At 37.8% G+C, this 19,830-nt stretch overlaps 1 protein-coding gene across 1 annotated transcript in view; it reads left to right on the top strand.

Annotated features, from left to right (window-relative positions):
- LOC122810502 (SH3 and multiple ankyrin repeat domains protein 1-like) overlaps nucleotides 1-19,830 on the top strand; it is a 4,213,494-nt gene that overhangs the window by 1,770,809 nt on the left and 2,422,855 nt on the right. The window lies entirely within an intron of this gene.

Below are 19,830 nucleotides of genomic sequence, written 5' to 3'. Positions count from 1 at the left end.
CTTGACACAGTCTGGATAAAATATAGATGGGAAGGGATTAAGTTAATGGATTCAGCTCATCAAAGGTACAGGCCAGAAGTGAGTTCATCATGAGAGGCCTCTCATCATCTACAAAGAAATGAGTCATGATATGCAGTCAGTGTCCTGTCTGTTAAACTAAAACAAAGATGAGGGAGACTCTTACCTTGGAAGCACATTGAGGTAACATTACTCCCTGTACATCTTGGAAAAAAACTGAGGGAGACCCTTCCCCAGACAAGACTTTGACTTCATTCTCCCACATGCAAGAAAACAAATCTTGATCTGCAGGTGTATCTGTTTTTTTCCGGCACCACAACCAATGTGTCATTGGAGAAGTGATATCTGACTGTTACTTGAACCTTAGCTATACTATCAGGCAAGGATCCTTTTGTACTGACATCTACTTCAGAGGCTACTTTTTTTCTTCTTTCAGTACCCACATGTAGCTTAATTAATTTGTTATGGGAATGTAATCCTGTATTTGTCATTCCGATGCTTGGTTTAGGGACTATGAATGAATAAAATCAAACTGAAGTATCCCTGCTTTTACTTTTGTCACACCAGTGTCCAGTGAAAGTCTGTACTAATTTTCAGTCTCATCCCCATGTGCATCCACTTACTATCCCATAGTATTGTACAGAGATTTGTCCCATCATTACCCACAGCCTTTTGTCTATGACGTCCTGAGGTGCTGCCTTTATAGGCCTCCTTAACCACACCTCTTAGTCTTTTTTTCTGTTTGTTGTTCACCTTCCCAGCCAATACTGCTAACCTATTATCTCTTTACACATCTGCTTGCTGCTTTAACTTTTCTTCTGACAATTTTATTCCTTTTCTTTATGTGCCTGTAACAGTCATGCATAGATCCAGCTCAGTGCATTATATTTTAAATTATTTTATTTTACTTTGTTTACCAGGTTTGTCCAACACGGTTTAGCCAAAACACCCTTTTCAGTGGACACCCAGCAAGAAATCTCAAACATACAACAAACATTCTTAAACAGACTTTTAGTAATATATGCAAACAGGCATATTATCCAGCCCAACCAGCGTTAAAAGAGTTTAACATAGCGTCTCACTATGTTAAACTCAACTTTACGACAGCTTTAATAGTAAAAAAGCGGAGATCTGTTAAACCCATTTAAGAGATCTTGCGTCTTTTTTGGCTTTTTGCCTCTGATGTGCTGCGTGGGCATGCGAGTGCATCGCGAACTGCCGGAACACCAGACAGCCGCCAAGCAGCAAAAGAAGAGAGCGATATTAATGCCATTATTTAAGAAAAGTAATTATTTTAATGTTGACACGGTTGTCTTTGTTTTGGTCTATCTCGGCTTCCTCGGGACCAAACCTTATTGCTATAATGTAGTTCACATTAACAATTACACATGCATTTGTTAATTAGATTCCATTCGTATGGAAAAAAAAGGTAACTATTACAGTATAAAAGATCCTCGGTTATTAGATGTTGAACATTGATCGTTTGAAGAGATATGTTAGTGAGTATGCCTAATAGATGCTAGGTCTTGTGATTGGAAATTCAAAGAAATGGAAGTGAGGGAAGGAACTTGGCATGTCAGAAAATGTTAATGTTATAGTTAGGAGGTAGGGTATGAAATCAGGTTTAGAGACAATTGTATGTGGGTATCATATGAATTATATTAAATGTATAGAGGTGTGGTGTTGAGTCATGCCACAAAACTATGTATTTGGGGCTTGAATGTACCAGTAGAACTATTCAGGTAATGTGGAAAACTGGGTGTGAGGCAAATGATTCTTAGTGAAGAGAAATGGGTTCATTATATGGCAAGCGGAAGACCACAGTGGCATTTATCCTGACGATATCCAGGAGAAGATTATTTGATTTCATAGGTGAGGTTTTGTTTTTGTATTGAATAAGATTGCATTCTGAATGCATTTCACTGGCATTGGGATGGGGTTCTATAATTTAACAACAGTATTTGAATATAGAGACCTACTTGTATTATTAGATGATTTGGTTATATTGATTACTGCTTTTTCTCTAGATCATAAAATTCTATTTGGAGGGGTAGTGTTGTATTAATTAAGAGCTGAACAATTTTCTGGCTTACAGAGAAATCTATGTATTGTAGTTAGCTGGGATAGAGCTAGGTGATGTGGTAGTTCTAATCAGTTTAATCCTGTGAGTGCTAGATATAGTGGTGTGTTCTATTGTTAAAATTTACTGCAGACTTGGATATTTTATTCTGATATTGCTCAGGTTTGGACAGTTGTGAAACTTTAAGGTTATTGACAATTTGGGCAGCATAGAGGAGACATGGAGGTAAGTACCTCTCATCTCTCATTATACTGTCTGGAAGCCCGAGACACTCATCTCTAGATGATCTCTCATGGCAGAAGGTCTTATGCAGGGCCTACTTATTTACTCTTATATTTACGTTTTTATTTTTCTTATTTAGTTTCCCCACTTTGCCATAGTCTGCTTTTAATGGTAACAGAACAGTTGGATTGTAAATTTCTGTAACGTTACCAGGGACCAGACATTTGTATGACGTATCTAATTCTAAGACAGTGGTGGTACTGTACTTCCACACATTTCAAATCACAAGTGCTCATTAGTTTCCTGAATACATGTTTCTTTTCTTGGTGACCTCTAGTGCTTTGTTAGACATGCTTAGTTAAAAACTCATGTTCTCCACATTTCCAACAGCATCCATCTTTTTTACCTCATTTCTTTCCAAGTTTAACTTTATACTCCCTTGGCCCCACCCCTACATGCACTATTTGTTAAGCTTCTTATCAGTACTACCATTTCAAGTTAATCAAGCACTTAATACTTTTTTTTTTAATTTCCTCCTCCCCATATTTCTCCCAACATTTCTTTATCCTATAATTATGTTATCATCAGTAGGTCACTTATATTAAAAATAGAACATTCAATGTCTATTGATAGTACTTTTTATGTATTCCTCTAGTCTCAACACACACACACACACACACTGTAAAATGTATTTTGTTCTTTACATTTATCAACCATGGAGCCCTTCTCATATCAATCTTGTGTTAATTAGCCTTCAGTACAGTAGAGTCTACATTCATAAAGTGATGGTGTCATCATCCGGACATCAACAGAATTATTGTGCTACTTCCAATGCCCAGTTGTCAAGATGCTGAAAGGAAGGACATCATCTTACCAATAACCCGATTGTCTTCAACTCCCTCAGAGCAAGGCCATCCAAGTTTTACAGTAGACCATAATTGTCTCCTAGAAAGGAAATGATGTGCTGTCCTTTCCACTAAGCAACCCGTATTATTAAGGGTACAAACTATGGAGAAATTTGTATTATATCCCTAGTCCTTCCCACCAGATGACCAATGTGAGCATTGCATCACCATGGATTATTGATTGCTCTCCCCAATGTGTGTATGTGCTTCATCTCAGACACAGATGAATGCTGCTACCAATGTGTTGGGATTGCCAGCTAAAACATATCAGATTATAGAATTTAGAAAAGTGGCATAAAGCATTATCAGTCAAAACTAACCATAGAAAGATAACTTCAAAATAAGGTGGTCACAAAGCAAAACAAATATTTTAAAAATAGCATCCTTAAGTGGTTTCATCCTAAAAGCAGGACTTGATAAGAATGAAAATTCCATCACATCTCTTCCTTATATGTTAAAGTGCCAACCTAATACAAACAAAAACAAGTTAATTATTAACCCTAATAAATAGTTAGTGCCATACATATTATATTAAAATGTTAAAATATTAAAAAATATGTATATGATAAAAAACAAAGCTCCTTGATACTAAGCCATTTGTTATATAAGCAAAAGTCTACTGTTTCATAGCAATTGCCCCTTCCCCTGGGCTTTGGTCTAATCTAATCTGGAGCATTTCTCCCCGGGCCTCCGCTGAAAACAGGCTCTGTGGAACCTAGTCGGACTTTCCCGGTCAACAAATGATAAATAAAAATAAAAAAAAATAAATAAATAAAATTTAGCTTAAGATTGAACAAGATAATTCATTTACTAGGAAGAATGTGAGCATTCAGCCTCAGTTGCCAAAGGAGATCTTTGTGTTCAAGTCTAATTGCCCCTTCCCCTGGGCTTTGGTCTAACCTTTTCAAGGATCCCAAAGAAAAACTTATCAAACTGTATACAACATAAGGAATGTTTAAATAGTACATTATTATCATTCTTATTCTGTATGTCGTACAGGTGCTCATATATTCTTGTACGTCAACTTCTTTCTGTTTTACCCACATAAAATGCTGGACATGTACACTTAGGTAAACAGAAGTGTACCTTCATTCCAAACTATTTTCTAAAATCAGTATTTCCCCAACCAGAACATACAATGTCCACACTTTTTTATACCTACTTTCATAGCATCTACTTTCAATACAATATTCTGATCGGTTTCAAATATAAATTTCATGCTATGTTAAAGATAGATAAAGGTTCTGTACCAATGAGATTAAATATCACCTGGTTAGACCTAAGAATATTCCAATTCTTATCACCAAGTAGTGTGGGAAATAGTGCTCAAACTCAAAATGACTTCAAAATAACCAAAAGAGCACTTTAGAGGGCCACCAACACTGTCTTGAGGAAGGAATCTGTGTATATGTTTGTCATTTTGCTGTCTTTTACTGTGGATTGATTAAAGATTTTTTGCTGAAGACAGTGTTGGTGGCCCTCTTGGGTGTTTTGAATATTCCAATTCTTTTTCACATTTTGTGTTATCTCATTGCTACTTTTGTTATATTCCAGAACCATGGCACATTAAAATTTGATAAATGTGACATCTTTCATTGGTCTAGTTCTATAACCAGTTTTGGAAACCCACCCCTGAAAGAGGTTTGTACCCCCCCATTGGGAAACTACCTCACACACACCATCATTAACCAAACCTTCTGGGTAGCCCCTAGAAATAAACATCCTGGAAACCACCTTCAGCTCCATTTTAGGTATCATTTATCACTTTGTGCTGCCTCTTTCTTACTCCTGCATCACCATTTTCTTTTATGCCTACAAACCAGCTCCAAACATGATCGCTGTACCTCCACCGCTACTTTCTTTATTTGCTTATTTTTCATGGAACATTGCTGTATTTCCTACCTTTCCACTTCCCCTTGATCGTTCTTTTGACCTTTTGACCTGTATCTTTCTTATTGGGATGATGCACTTGACAGTGTTTGCTCCCTATGTCTTTTGCACTTCTGCCCACCTCCTACTACACTTCATCTCTTTATGTAAGCTGTATCATTACTAACATTTTTTTTCTTTTACCTTCCCAGTTCTTCACCTTGCATTCATCGGCTCCTCATTCAAATCGCACAGACTTCTCTTGTTCAATATACTTAGTTTTAAAACTCTATTTTAAGGCTTCCTTTTTTATATTGTTTTTTTTTTTCTACTGCTGATAGGTGGTACTAAAACCCCCCCTGTCCCTTTTATTTTTCTACATAGTCTCCTTAATAGTGCATCAGCAATCAATCTTCGGGCCTTGCATTTGGTCTTCTGAACTTTGCAGTGCCGGCAGTAGGGTTGATGATCATCACACTTTTCTGTGGCATTATGAAACTGACTGACTTGCCATCTGTGAACTGTGGCTGAAGTCTGACTTGCGTAGCTTTCCATTTCACTTTTCCCTCCTTAAAATCAATTGTACTGGCTTTCAAATTAGTTTCCTGTAGAGTCCCCACCTTTAACACAATCAAATTCAACCTAAATTGGCTAACATCAGATCTTACTATTCACAGCTCCCCCAAACATGCATTTACTGCTGTCTGCATCTTACCTTCTCTCAACTTTACTAACTTTGTAAATTTCTACATAAAAAAACAATATATCTCACCAAAAAGCTCTACTGGCAGGGTGCATGCATTGAACTCTTAAATTGTTGTTCCATTCATCTGTCCACATCAGTGCATACTGCCTAAAATACTTTTTCATTGTAATTGTCAACCTTTGCAATATGCTTGCTCATTATTGTACTTAAGAGGTTCAGGAAAGAGAAGCTTGAAAACCAACAGCCTTCTTCAACTTTTGTGGCTAAAGGACTAGCCAGGGACTTCTGAAAGGAAGCTCATTACTCTGAAGCTAGTTTCCAGTACAGAAAACCAAAGTAAGGCAAAAACGAGGTGATTAAAACCAAACAAGGAAGCAGAGAACTACCTCGCAAAGTGAAACAATAAAGCCTTGGAGGGAATTAATGCAGCAAAACACTTTTATCGGTGTATAAAAACCACCATTAACGTAGTTAAAAGTCCTTTTTTTGTTTCAACAACCATCAGATGTGGGCTGAAGCATAACTCATCATGTTAAATACTTAAAACTAAATGACATCATAAGTTAATTATCCAATGAAGATCCATTAAAATTCAGTCAAATGTTTTCCATCAGTCCTTTTGTATCACAGGATCGAACCTGACACAACCCTGCATTCAAGCAAACCTCGTGTATCACATGGAAAGTCAATGTTTCCAACACAGATGTCTGTGATGGAAAATATTTGACTGAACTTTAATGGATCTTCATTGGATAATTAACTTATGTCATTTATTTTTGAGTATTTAACATGAGTTATGCTTCAGCCCACATCTGATGAAGTTGTTGAAACAAAAACGGATTTTTAACTACGTTAATGGTGTTTTTTATACTTCAAAGTGTTTTGCTGCATTAATTCCCTCCGAGGCTTTGTTTCACTTTGCGAGGTAGTTCTCTGCTTCTTAGTTTCCAGTACACCTTCCTAAGAACTGAAGTTGAAAAGGTTGTTAGTAGTAGGGCTACTTTCTATTTTGAAAAAATGTGAGCTCCTTCCCAAATCAAAAAGGAAGTGGACACTGATCAAAAGAGCTAAGAAAAAGTCGTCTCTCTTCAGTGTGTCCTGCACATATCTGACTGTTAGCACAGATGACTAATAAGCTGCTGAGTTTGACTCGCACACCTTCCATATACCTACTGTACAGTTCTTTCCAGAGGACGTCCAACAGTGAATATTTTAAACATTCTGCACTCTACTTCCTCTCTGTTCAGACACTTCAAAGCCTCTCCCATTAATCCGTTTCTTGTAACATTTGATTTTAAAAAGCTGTCTTGAAAAGGCATTGATAAACTTCTGCATGACCTTCCTATGATTAACCTAAGAATGCTGACATTTTCCATTAGTGACCAAAGCTCTGCATGGAACTGCCTGCAGCCTATTTCCATTGACGCTTTGGCCCTACAATAACTCCCCAGCTATTTAACCTTCACTGACTGTAACCTCTTAATCACATTCCAAGGAAAGGCCTACCTGAGACTGAGGGAGCCTTAGACTTAAACACATTTCATTTTTAATAGAAACAACTACTTAGCAGTGCATTTCCTATTGCCATGCCATCACCTAAACCTACTCCTTTTCTGAATGCTTTCTAGTCTACAGTATGATGCTCTAATTGTATGTATGTAGTTATTCATCTGTAAATCCTCATATTGTTTTGTATGTACTCCAAATTACTTGCTTATATACATAAGTAAAATGGGTGTCTGGCTTATCTCTTGTTGAAAACAAGTATGTAGTTCTAGAGATACTGCACTAAACACTGAGAATGCACAATCTATGCATCTCCTTATGCCCACAGCTCATTAAAGCATCAACGTTATGCAAATCAGTGACAATTAATAGTTTTCAACCACATCTTTAAGTTTAAGTCAAAACTTATACGAATGTGTAATATTAGAAGTTCTCATCTTTTTTGTATACAATTCACTACAGCAACCAATTTTTGCCATACAAGTAAACTCAGCACTAGAGGGAGTAGTTATTGCTAGAATAGACCATAGAAGAGGTGCATGATGTTTTGGAATTATGTCAGGAATTGGGGCATTAAATAAAACCAAAGATATGAAAATATTACATATGTCTGATAGTAAGACTTGAGTAGTGATTTGTTAGTTTTGACTGTGCTGTGGATTCATCTGTTTCCAAAGTTTTATGATTGCTGTTTTCTGATACAGTCACAGAAACATTAGATTTTAATTAGAAAATGAAATAAATGTATTTCTCAAGGTTCTGTCTTAGTTTACATAAATTGTCAGACATTTTAACTTATTAGAGTTTGTTTTAATTCATCTGATTTTCATGTATAACTGAAATTCAATAACATGTTTTTTGTTTCTCATAAATTGATCTTTTCTATGGAGCAGACACTGGCTGGGTGACTGTGAATCAGAAACACAGTAAGCATAACTGTGGAATATGAAGAAATTCCACAGCCAGCATAGTATGCAGACAATGGTATAATGACTTGTTAATGAACAACATTACTAAAATGAGGGCACACTCAAATGAGGTGTTAAACTACATAGTGGAGCAATTCAAAGATAAGTGTGTGTGTGTGTGTTTTATGTCTATGTATGTATAGATATGGATCTACTTGATTACAGAAATCTCAGTAGACGACATTCAAATCACCGAGCCCTAAAAACTGACAGTTCAAACACCCGACACACAGAACACAGACACTACAAAATCCCGACTATCCTCCCTACAACATCCCAAGAACAACACACACAAACACCATACAAAGATAAAAATACCACCATTCCAAATACAACTACCTACTTTCCCTCACCCACACCCCTCCCACCAATCAAAAAACCTAAACCTGTAGGAGTTACCACTAAACATTCATGACGGTCTCCATACGACCGACATGAATATTCAGAACAAAAAATAAATAAATAAATAAATAAATAAATATTCAGTACAAACCTTTACTTTTAATGTTTTTGCAGGGGAGCTACACCCCCCCCTGCACCCACCAACCCCCCTGCTACTTATAGATACCAACTCTGAGATCGCACTACAACATGCACAAGAGCGGATTTGCTATTCCGCTCAGCTTGGACTCTCTGCCATTCGGACGTTGTTATCGTGAAGTTTCTCTGATGTGAAACTTCATGCTTTTCAGCTTGGTGATTTGAATGCCAGTCGTCTGAGATTTTGGTAATCTCAAGTAGACCCATCGATGTATATATGTGTGATATGTATATGGGTGTATACATTAGTAAATCTGTGTATGTGGGACACTGTACTTTGTTGACTGTAGTCATGGTAGTGGGTGGTGATGTCCTTTGTGTCTCCGTGTCATAATCGATCCACATTTAAAATGTCATGGCCTCTACCCCAGTGAAACTGTGGTTCACCATGGCATCAAAAGATGTACAATGTAGGAACCAGTAGAGATGTATTTCTGTCAAATTTAGGCTCCTGGAATGCATGGTGTACCTATAGCTTATGAATTTCATGGTATCTGTGGGTTTAAGAATACTAGTACTGCATCAATGTAGCTAGATGTACTGATAAGAACTATGATTGGTCCTGTCTGGTCATAACTTACTAGTTATGTGGTCTCAACATGTTTGTCAAAACTTGCCTCTTGAGCTTCAGTTCACTCCTTTCATGAGGTGACTTTCTTGACAACCGTGTCTCAAACCCATAACAAGTCAGTTATGGTGTGATCAGAAATCAACTCTTAATCTTTTCTATTGTTGTCCACAGGAGTCCCACAGTGACCAGTTCCAGACATATTTGTTACCATAGTTGCTTAACATGCAGTGGGTGGACTCTGCACGAATGCTTCACCCACACGGATATCCACATCATAACATACTTCCTCTAACAGTGAATGATAAGATGGAGGGCAGGGGTTTAAGAGTGCCTGATTGTGGCCTTCCCTTCTTCTACGGTGGCCATCAGCATTGGCATTGGAGGTGGAACAGCAACAGTGCACTGGCCAAGATGCAGGCTGCACTGGGACAGGTTGATATTTGCCATGCCAGTGTTAACATCCTGATACCATCATTCCATGTTATCAATTTGTATGCAAAGCAATGGCGACACCAAAGTTAGTCATGCTACCAATATGCTTGATGCTGCATGCTAAAAAACTCAACATATGTGTCCGTGAAAGGGCTGCCACCTGGTGAATGGCCACGGCTTCCAGTGGCATTGATCTTAGCAGGTCTCCATGGTGATGCAGCAGAGAGAGTAAGATCTTTCTGTATCTGTTGCATTGAGACCACCAGGAATATTTGAATGGGGAATCCTATGAGGGTCCTCAGTATAAAGAGGGAAGTCTGGCACAGTCTTGCCAGGGCAATGTTAGATGTCACTTGCATATCCCATACTGGTGATCAAATCTGCTACCACTACAGTAACCTGAAGAGATGCCATCCTGAGATTTTTATCTGGTGGTCAGACAAGAGTCCCCGAGATGTATTTGTAAGTACTTGTGCTAACTGACTCTTTATTAACCAAGTGTATTCTGCCTTATACATGATATGTTGGACATGCAATTTATGTATTTTATGTAGTCCAGTACTCTGCATTTTGAAAATGGTATTGTTGCAAATTCTTTTAATATGCAAACCAGATCTCTACCCATGAAAATATAATTTCAGTTGCCAGATATAATACTGTGACGAGGAAAATGCAGATCATTTTTAAGCACAATACCTTTTAATTTTACATAATGAGGACTTATCTGAATGACTGATGTTCTGAAGCTCAACATTTTTGGTGAAATGTATGTCTATTTTACTTCAAAATGCAACATGCTGATAGTTTGCTACAATTATTTAGGAATAGTTGGGTGTCGGACACCTCCCTTAACATGGGAGGTATGAGGCATGAAAAGCAATATGCTTAAAGAAATGTAGCATAAAAGTTTTGCTAATTTTGGCAGGAACTGCATCTGAGCATCTGAATTTATACTACTACTTTATAGAACCCACATGACTACGAACTACTTATGCATAAATTTGATATGTAGGCATACATGGCATGTAATTTGAATATGAACTACACTGACAAGAGTTGATTAATGTCTGTCTGTAGCCCAACTAATATTTACACATGGGAAAAAATGTGTTGGATTAGTGTTAATTAAATTTGCGCACACTGTATATAATCTTATCCCTTTTTGTATCAGTGAGTGAGCTGAAACAATTTTTGTGGAACTTGATTTTTCAGGTTTCAGACAGGCCTTCAGATTTTTGGCTTACCAGTAAACTATAGAACCCGCCAGATAATACTCATGTTATTACCATAAATATATATGCAGTTATTTATTTATGTATGTATGTTTATGAGTAAGTGAACTGGTGTGAAGACCTTATCAGTCATGACGTGGGCTCTTTAGGATAAAATACAGAATCATGATTGTTAGTATCACTTTGGCATTTATTAATTTATGCAGGAATTTAGTTTATTAATTTTTATTTGCAACTAGGTTATATAATTGCAGAAGGCAGTAACAAAATTCATTTCAATATTCAATATTTCTAAAGCAAGTAATTTTACCAAATTACTAAACATGTTTCCCTCCTGCCAAGTCCTCTCCTAGTTCAATGGGTCACCCAGCTCTTCCTTTATCTCCCCAGGTGCAAACTGGCCCACATCCATGATATGGAGGAGATTGCAGTTGCTGGCGCAACATTGTACTTTTGGCAGTGAGAGCACTCTTACTGCTGCTACCTCGAGACAACGTAGCCAGCTCCATTAACCACGCTTGCAGAAGGTGCATGCATGTTTCTGTACAGGTGTAACCTCCCAACTGTGTGTCTTACATTTCTGCAGCTCAGAGATTGCCAGACTTGTACACTTCTTTTTGCAACAAGCATAGACTGCCTCCATGCCCCCAGTATGGGCAAGCTGATGTGAGACCACTCACTACCATCCTCCCTTTGTGTCCTTACATCCTTTTTTGTTGTTAATACAACACAGGCCATCTCTGGCAAAGTAAGGGGGATATTTTAGTAAAATAATGGCCAGCATCTTATGCAGCAGCATATAAAGCTCAATGTTTATTTTCAGGAACTGACATGCAGGATTGTACCTGTTGGTTTTAAATAATTTTCTGTACTAGCCTTTAGAAGCACATATGTAATATTTCCATTTTAATGTACCTAAAATAATATGTTGTAAAATACTTCAGAATTATAAGGTATGAAAATGTAAACGGACACACATGTTTAGTTACACTATTATATTTTTTCATATTCCAGTAAGTGTACAGAATGTTCATATCTGCTTACTTTTTATTTAAATAAAAATGTGCATTTTGAAGTCCTATACAATCGCTCCATACTTGATTACGGTATGCAAAGTATTTGGTTATTCTGCTGTCCTGTGTATAAAATGTCCACTTTATCATGCTTTCTCTTTTTAGTTGTAAGTGTTATGGTATAGGATTATAAGGTAAACAATTATGCAAGAGACCCATTTTCTCATTTCATTTTTGTTATTGTTATTGGAAAGCAAAACCTACTGTATAACCCATTCAGGTATCAAAACCTTACAAGGAAATAAGTAACCTTTTTGTAAAGACTCAACGAAAACAAAATACTGCTTTCTTTAATGTTAGAATAACCAAAAACATTAATAAAGTAATCATGTTAGTATACAGTATCAACTGCAAGACTAAACCTTAATTATGATGATTTAGGGGAGGCTAGAAGAATGTAGCCTTTCTTAATTACGATAAATATTATCAAAGGAAATTCAGAAAGGATAAAATAATATCTGCAGATGCTTCAAGAAAGCATGTCAATTTCTGATTGGGTCTTCAGATTAACATTTTTTTAACAGTCTAAAGAAGTACTGATTGGGGAAGGCAATGCTCTCTCCTTTCTGAATTGAGATTTTTCATATTTTTTCTTATTGATCTGAAACGCCGTTACCTTAGTTGTGGATGAAGTTCGACTTCCTGATCATCAGTTGCTTCAGGCACAAGACACCAAGGATCGGAGTTCCTATGTAGAAAATCATTTTCAGTGAGAAACTAGCAACAAAGAAAAAAATCAAAACAACTTTAAGGTGTTACTGCTTGATACAAGAATCTCCACACTGTACAAGCTCTCCGTACTCTGGAGAATGTGGACATGTGTCCTGTTACTGACACTTGGTTTACAGCCACAGAAAATACTTTGGCAGTCTACATTAGCACTAACCACAACTCCCACTTCTTTAAACAGTGTAATGCCCTGGAGGTTATCCATGTCCAAGTCTCCATAGACAAGGTTTCTTAGCATGTCCTGACCAGCTAAAGGTCACCCTCAGTGACTCATAAAACTCTTACCAAGACCTACCAGAGGTGGTGTCCATACAACCAAATGCCTTATTCATGGGAGACTTTAACTACCCAATACAGACTGGGAAATGTAGACTGCCTGTAACTCACAGGCACAACATTTTCTGGATTTTATTAACACAAACCCCCCTGGGACAGATGGTGTGCACTCCAAAAGATCATACATACTGGATCTAGTACTCACCAACATGGGAAAGCATTGTACCCTCCCCTGTGTCATGTCCTCATTGGTGAGGTTTGACCACAAAGCTGTGTCCTTTGAAATAAAAATTAATCCTGGAAAAACAAACCCGTAACAGTGAAGACCTATTCTAAAGCAAGTTGCATCCTATTAAGTAATAGTTTATCAAAGTCCGTAGCTCTCGCAAACCCTGAGAACATGGCCACCTGCTCCAGAATTATTCAGAGACACACTGCACAAACATGTAAATGGCCACAGTGAGGCTGATGTGCCTAGCAGAAGTAAGGCCAAATCTAATATCACTCCATAATTATTCACACACACACTGCACTAACATGTAAATGGCTACAGTGAGGCTGATGTGCCTAGCAGAAGTAAGGCCAAATCTAATAACACTCCAGAATTATTCACAGACACACACTGCACTAACATGTAAATGGCTACAGTGAGGCTGATGTGCCTAGCAGAAGTAAGGCCAAATTTAACACAAAAAAACAAATTCCACCAGAGATATCCTTCCTTAACAGGGTATATAATGAAAGATAATACAGTGATGGCCAAAATCAGAAAGATCAACTCTGAAAGAGACAAGAGCTTTCTGATTCAACTAAACAAGAAAGGACAGGAAAGTCTAATAAAGTCCAATAAGGCCAGATATGAGATCAAGCCTCCTAGTTAGAAAGCATTCAAAGGTTTCTCACCAGGTTTACTCCAAGGTATGAATTGCCCTGTCCTACAGAGATGTCTTTGAAGCCCTATCTCTGTAATAAGTCTTCTGCAGGTTGCTGAGAGGAGATCTATGCCTGGCATATAAGGTACCTTTTGATCCAGCTCTGATAAACTCCTGCACACCTGAAAAACAAAGAGCACCAGAAACACTGGATCCAAGCACCTGAACTCTGTCTGCAATATAAATGGAATGTGCAGGAGAGCTCGACACGCACAATATGAAATAAGCTGTCCATCCATGTGAAGCTGAGTTCATCCCTGACCTTGTTCAAACAAATCCTTGATCATTGGATGAGAAATCTCAAATCCATCTCCGGTCTGGCCTCACTGTCTCTGATTGACAGAGGTTGATAGGAAGTAAATTAATTTCTGACTAACATACCCCCTCTACACATAACTCTTAGCAACCTTCTTACTAACATACTCCAGCATATGGGTGTCCAAGGTATGTGGGTAAAAACCTCTGTTGGGTTATACAGCTAGGCTTAAAAGACCCTGGTGGTCATTAGCCTACTATAAACCTGAGCCTATGTGCAGTGATGCCTGTTTTGAGTTACAGTAGAAAGACGATTATCTAAACATTGATTATCCAAAATGTCAATCAGCAGAACCGGCCTTCCAAAGTTTTAGCGTTGAAAAAAATCATAGTCTGAATATGTAAATGTTATGTGTATTTGCTTGAGCATGTTTTTGAGATTGTAGTCAGTTCATGTGTGAAAAATATTCTTTATTGTGCACTGGAATCACTGAATGGTTAAGAAGTGTATTCCTGTATACAGAAAAAAACAAGATTTTAGAAGTTTTTTATCCAGTTTAATTACATGTTTGATTATCCAAATGACCCTAGGCTCTTACTAGTTTGAATAATTGAGGCTCTACTGTAATTTCTCCCTTCTTTGAATTTGCTGAGCCATATAGTTGGTATACATAAGTCAGCGGGGAGTTAGGGGGTTTACCGTTCCACATTAGATGGTGGAAGGTGGGAAGGGGGGGGTTGCTGCTGCAAAAACACTTGCATTTTTCACTGATTCTGATAATCAGTGGTATCATCTTTGCTGACCTATACTGGAAGCCAGAAATGCATTGTGAGATTCAGAAAGGCTTACAACAATATGGAAGCCTTAACTCAGAAGTCTTCCACATTGCCTTATGCCTGTAAAATCCTGAGACTGCTCTACTATTGAAGTTTCTCCTTACTTGGGCTTTAGCATGGTGAGTGGTTTTGCAGATGAAACCACATCAGTAGTTCGGGGGAGTGGCCACATACTCTCTTCTGGAACTGTCCATACCTCTTAGTTTGCCTGGCCGAGTAAAATTTTACTTAAGTAAAAAACAGTAACCATCATATAAACATGGTAGATATCCATTCATGTGGGAGAAATCACAGTGCAGGTAAGTATAGTGAAGACAGAGTGGGGTGTGAGTGTATGCTTTTATCTGGACATGTATGTGTGTGTAACCATAGGGGCATGAATGAGGCTGCATGAATGTGTGCCTCGTGGCCTGGGTGCTTGAATTATGAGTCTACTTCTGTGTGTGTGTGTGTGTGTATGTTTGTTTTTTGAATTTGTATGCAGTTGAATGGTTGAATGTTTCTGTGACTGAGTGTGAGGGCTTATTTTTGGTAGCATATCTAAATACGATTGTAGACTCTCTTTTATAAGACCTGTTGCTCCTACTACTATTGGAACTGTCTGGGTATCTTTCTTCCACATTGCTTTCATTTCTGCCTGCAAATCCTGATGTTTTATGACTTTGTGTCTCTCTGTACAGAATACGCTGTAGTCACTGGGTGTGGCGATTTCAATGAGCAATGCTACTTTTGTCTTCTTTTCTTGGACACCTATATCCAGTTTTCTAGCATCTATCTTTTGAATTGTTGGTAATAGTTGATCCCATGTCATGTAGACTTCATTTTCTGTGATGCTTTGTGACTTGTTTACAGTGTTTTTCAGCCACTTCAGTACCATAATGTTTGCACAATCCCCAGTGCAACAGTCTTGCCACATTGTTATGCCTTTCAGTATACAGTCCTTCTGCCATTAGTATGTCACAACCAGCAATGAGGTGTGTGACTGTTTCCAGTTCGGTTTTACAAAACATACATTTGTCCATTTTGCTCACATGTTCAATGGACTTTGTAAACCAACATGTATGCAACCCACTGTCTTGGGCTGCCAATATTAACCTGTCATCTCTTGGGTTGAATTTGCCTTTCCTCAACCATTTCTGAATTTGTTCCTGATCAACATGAGGTTCTTCCAGAAGTTTTCTATACTTGCAGCTATATTTATGCTTTTTCCACATTTATTGCCTTCTCATCTGGTCCTTCATCTTGTATTCTTTCTTTTGTTTCTTGGCACATTCAGTTGCTGTACTTCTGGTTTGATTTCCATTCCTGCTTGAGACCGATATGCTTTTCCTAGATTAAGCATAGAAGTCATCTTAGATTTATTCTCATGTTTCAAAACTTTCCCTACATTTGGTTCTTGTGAAGTTCGCCAATATGTGTGGACTCCCACAATTGCAGAACGGTACATATCAATTTCAAGGAGGCCCAACCCTCCTCCGGAACGGGGAATATATAATCTTGGTAGGCACTGATTTTTATAAATCATTTGGTGAGCATGAAGCATCCTTATTGTTTTCCTATCTAATCTAGCCAACACATTTTGGGGGCCAGTCAGTCACTCCAAAAATGTAAGTTAGGACAGGAAGAGCAAATTGGTTTATAGCCTGAAGATCAGGAGACATCTGAAGAAGAAATATGGACATGGGAAAGAAAGAGATTTAATATGGTGTAATATTTATGCAAAGGAGAGAGCAAAACTTAACCAATACAAAAAGAGCAGCACCAGAGATATTTGAAGAGTTATACAGGCAAAGGAATCCGGACATGGAAAACTTTACAATACAAAAAATAAGAAGACAGAAAGGAAAAGGAGATTAGTAATGGAGAAGTTAAAGAAATAGAAACTGAGGTTATGGAGTACCTGCAAAGTGAAGGATTCAGTGTAGAAAATCTAATTCAGAAAGCACCACAACAGGATAGAGTAATGGATATCCAAATTCAGGGGAAATCAGTGGAAAAGGAAGTAATTGGTCAGGTGCCATATGAAGATAATTTGGAGCCCTCCACAGGAAACCAGTATAAATGTTCTCTTGAAGCTAGACAGCAAAGGAAGGAACAGGAAACTGTGGAAGCTCTGATGCAGTCAATGTTAAGTGATAGGCTAGTGAGTTCCCATATGATAGACAAAACAGATGGCACAGGATGAAATTGAAAAGAATGTGCCACAGGACAATGCTAGAGAACCTTCTACAGAATGCCCGCAGGAAGCGGAAAGCAAGGGATGTGCCCTCAGGAAGAAAGTGAGAAAGGGAAGAGTTGCTTAATTTAATAGACACAGACAGATGTATCAAGATCAATGAAAGAAATAGACTGCACAAGGTAAATAAAACCCAAAAAGTCAGAAGCCTGATAAAACAAATGAACACAGTAATTCGGACTGTTCATAGAGATCCATGCAATATAACAGAAGTAAACAGGATATATTTCTGTGCAGCTAAATTAATAACTGATAAAGTCGCAGATGCAGTGCCTAACTTTTGGCTGAAAGTATTAACATCTTTGCACGAAGATTTAGCCAAAGAACTATTTATATGCACACCCCGAACAGACACCAACCTGGTTAACAACAGGAAAAACAATGCTCCTACTTATGAGTGAACCTACAAGCTACCCTAAAAATTATAGACCAATAAACTTGCCTTCCTACGATATATAACTGATCAACTAGATTAGTACTGTGACCATGAAACAGTGGTAGACCACTTTACAATTAAGCCATGATGGACAAATTATTTTCCAGGGATAAAAATTGAAAGGAGGATATTCCAGGGTGACTCTTGGTCACCGCTGCTATTCTGCCTTTCCCTTAACCCATTAAGCTGTCTCCTTAACAGCTTAGGCCATGCCTATAATTTGGCTCCTAGAAAACAACAGTGTAAAGACTTCACATCTCTTTGTCGGTGATTTAAAACTATATAGTTCATCAGATGAGGAATTGAAAGCAGAGCTGCAAATTGTCAAAACTTTTTCAGATGATATAAGAATGCAATTTGGTCTTGATAAATGTGCAAAAGCAACCTTTAAAGCAGGAAAACTGCAACACCAGGAAAACATCAGTTTGGGACAAGAATGTGACATAAAAGAACTTGAGCAAGAAGGAGTGAATAAATATTTGGGAGCTGATGAAGGATCAACCATAAAGCATGAAAAAATGCAAATAAAACGTAGTAAGAAATATTTCAGAAGACTTAAATTAATCCTGACATCTAAGAACAAAATCCAGGCTATAAACCAATTTGCTCTCTGCTCTCCTTTGTGATTGCACTGCTTTTTTGTACTTTTGTGTACTGTCACCGTTTGACTGTGTCTCTGTCAATTCTTGCAGGAGCCACTGGTTCCTTATATATATAGTATACACAAACACAAATTACTGACAACTGTATTCATAAGTTAAACATTAAATGAAATGATTTACCTTTTAGCTGTGACCTAACCCACAATGAGTAGGGAACATGCAACAGTGTATATTAGCTTTTTAGAGTAGCCATTTAACTAACATGTTTTTGAAAGGAGAACAAACATCTGTTTCACAGAAAAACCCCACACAGAATTGATGGGGATATTCTAACTTCTGCAGTCATTATTTTTGGTCAGGATGGAACCAAAGCTCCAGGAGGTCTGATACAGTGATGTAACCACCATTCCATTCTATGCAATGTATGTGGATCTTTTAGTGGGGGAACTGAAGTACCTGGTAAAAACCAAGTTGATATATGGAGTGCATTCAAACTAAACTTAAGAAAAGCCAGTACTGTACCAAGAACATCCAGACCCCAGAGATTAGCCATAGATCAAAACTGAGCTCTGGACTTTGGAGCTGTGAAGTAGAAACCTAGACTATGAGTTACCTTTTTACCCATGTACTGATTATTGCACTATTGTCGCCTCACACTTAGACGTTGCCCGTTCAATTCTTAGTTAGAGCGTCTACTGTGTGACGACATGCGTGAATGGGTGTTCCTTCGTTGAAGGTTGTGCGTTAGGCCAGACAAGCCAGCACGTAAAACTCTACTGCCAATCATTAGCGGACTGGAGTTCCATTGTGGCGACCCCTAACCGGGAAAAGCCAAAAGACCCACACATCAGTGCAACATGAGAACAGAAACTGGCACTAAGGATTTTGGTAGGAATTAACAAAAAAAAAAGTTCTAAAGGATGGATTAAAGTAGATTGGTAGATACTTTCATAGCAGGCATTTATATCATGATTTCCAGTAAAAACTGACTTTTAGTAGAAGTATAAAACTAAATGATGGCCTAGTCTGAACATATGCACTTGCCGTGTATATGCAGTACGTGTCTGAATGGTGTGCAAATGTTTATTTTCTATTACGTTTAAACCCGAGATATGAGAGCTGTGGAAATGTGAAACATGCCAAATTAGGATGAATGGTTAGTGTAGTTAAGGACAAACAGCCAATGCCATGCAAAACATGCACCTGTAATTAAGATATGTTGAAATAAATGCTGACTACTAGCAGGTGAAGATTATTGAAAAAAGTTGCATGTACAGTAATTTGCAAGTGCTGTGTCAAATTGTGCAAACATATCTTATGTGGTTGGACATGCGGGGTGATCTCATTGACCACTTTTACATCAGTAACTCCAAGGGAGTGTTCTAATAAAGACACATATTCAGTC

The sequence above is a fragment of the Protopterus annectens genome, chromosome 9.part0, assembly GCF_019279795.1.
Source record: "Protopterus annectens isolate FY-2018-M chromosome 9.part0, PAN1.0, whole genome shotgun sequence".
In the NCBI taxonomy this organism is placed as follows: domain Eukaryota; kingdom Metazoa; phylum Chordata; order Ceratodontiformes; family Protopteridae; genus Protopterus; species Protopterus annectens.
The sequence above is the reverse complement of the archived record's forward strand: the minus strand, read 5'-3'. Positions and strand labels throughout refer to the sequence as shown.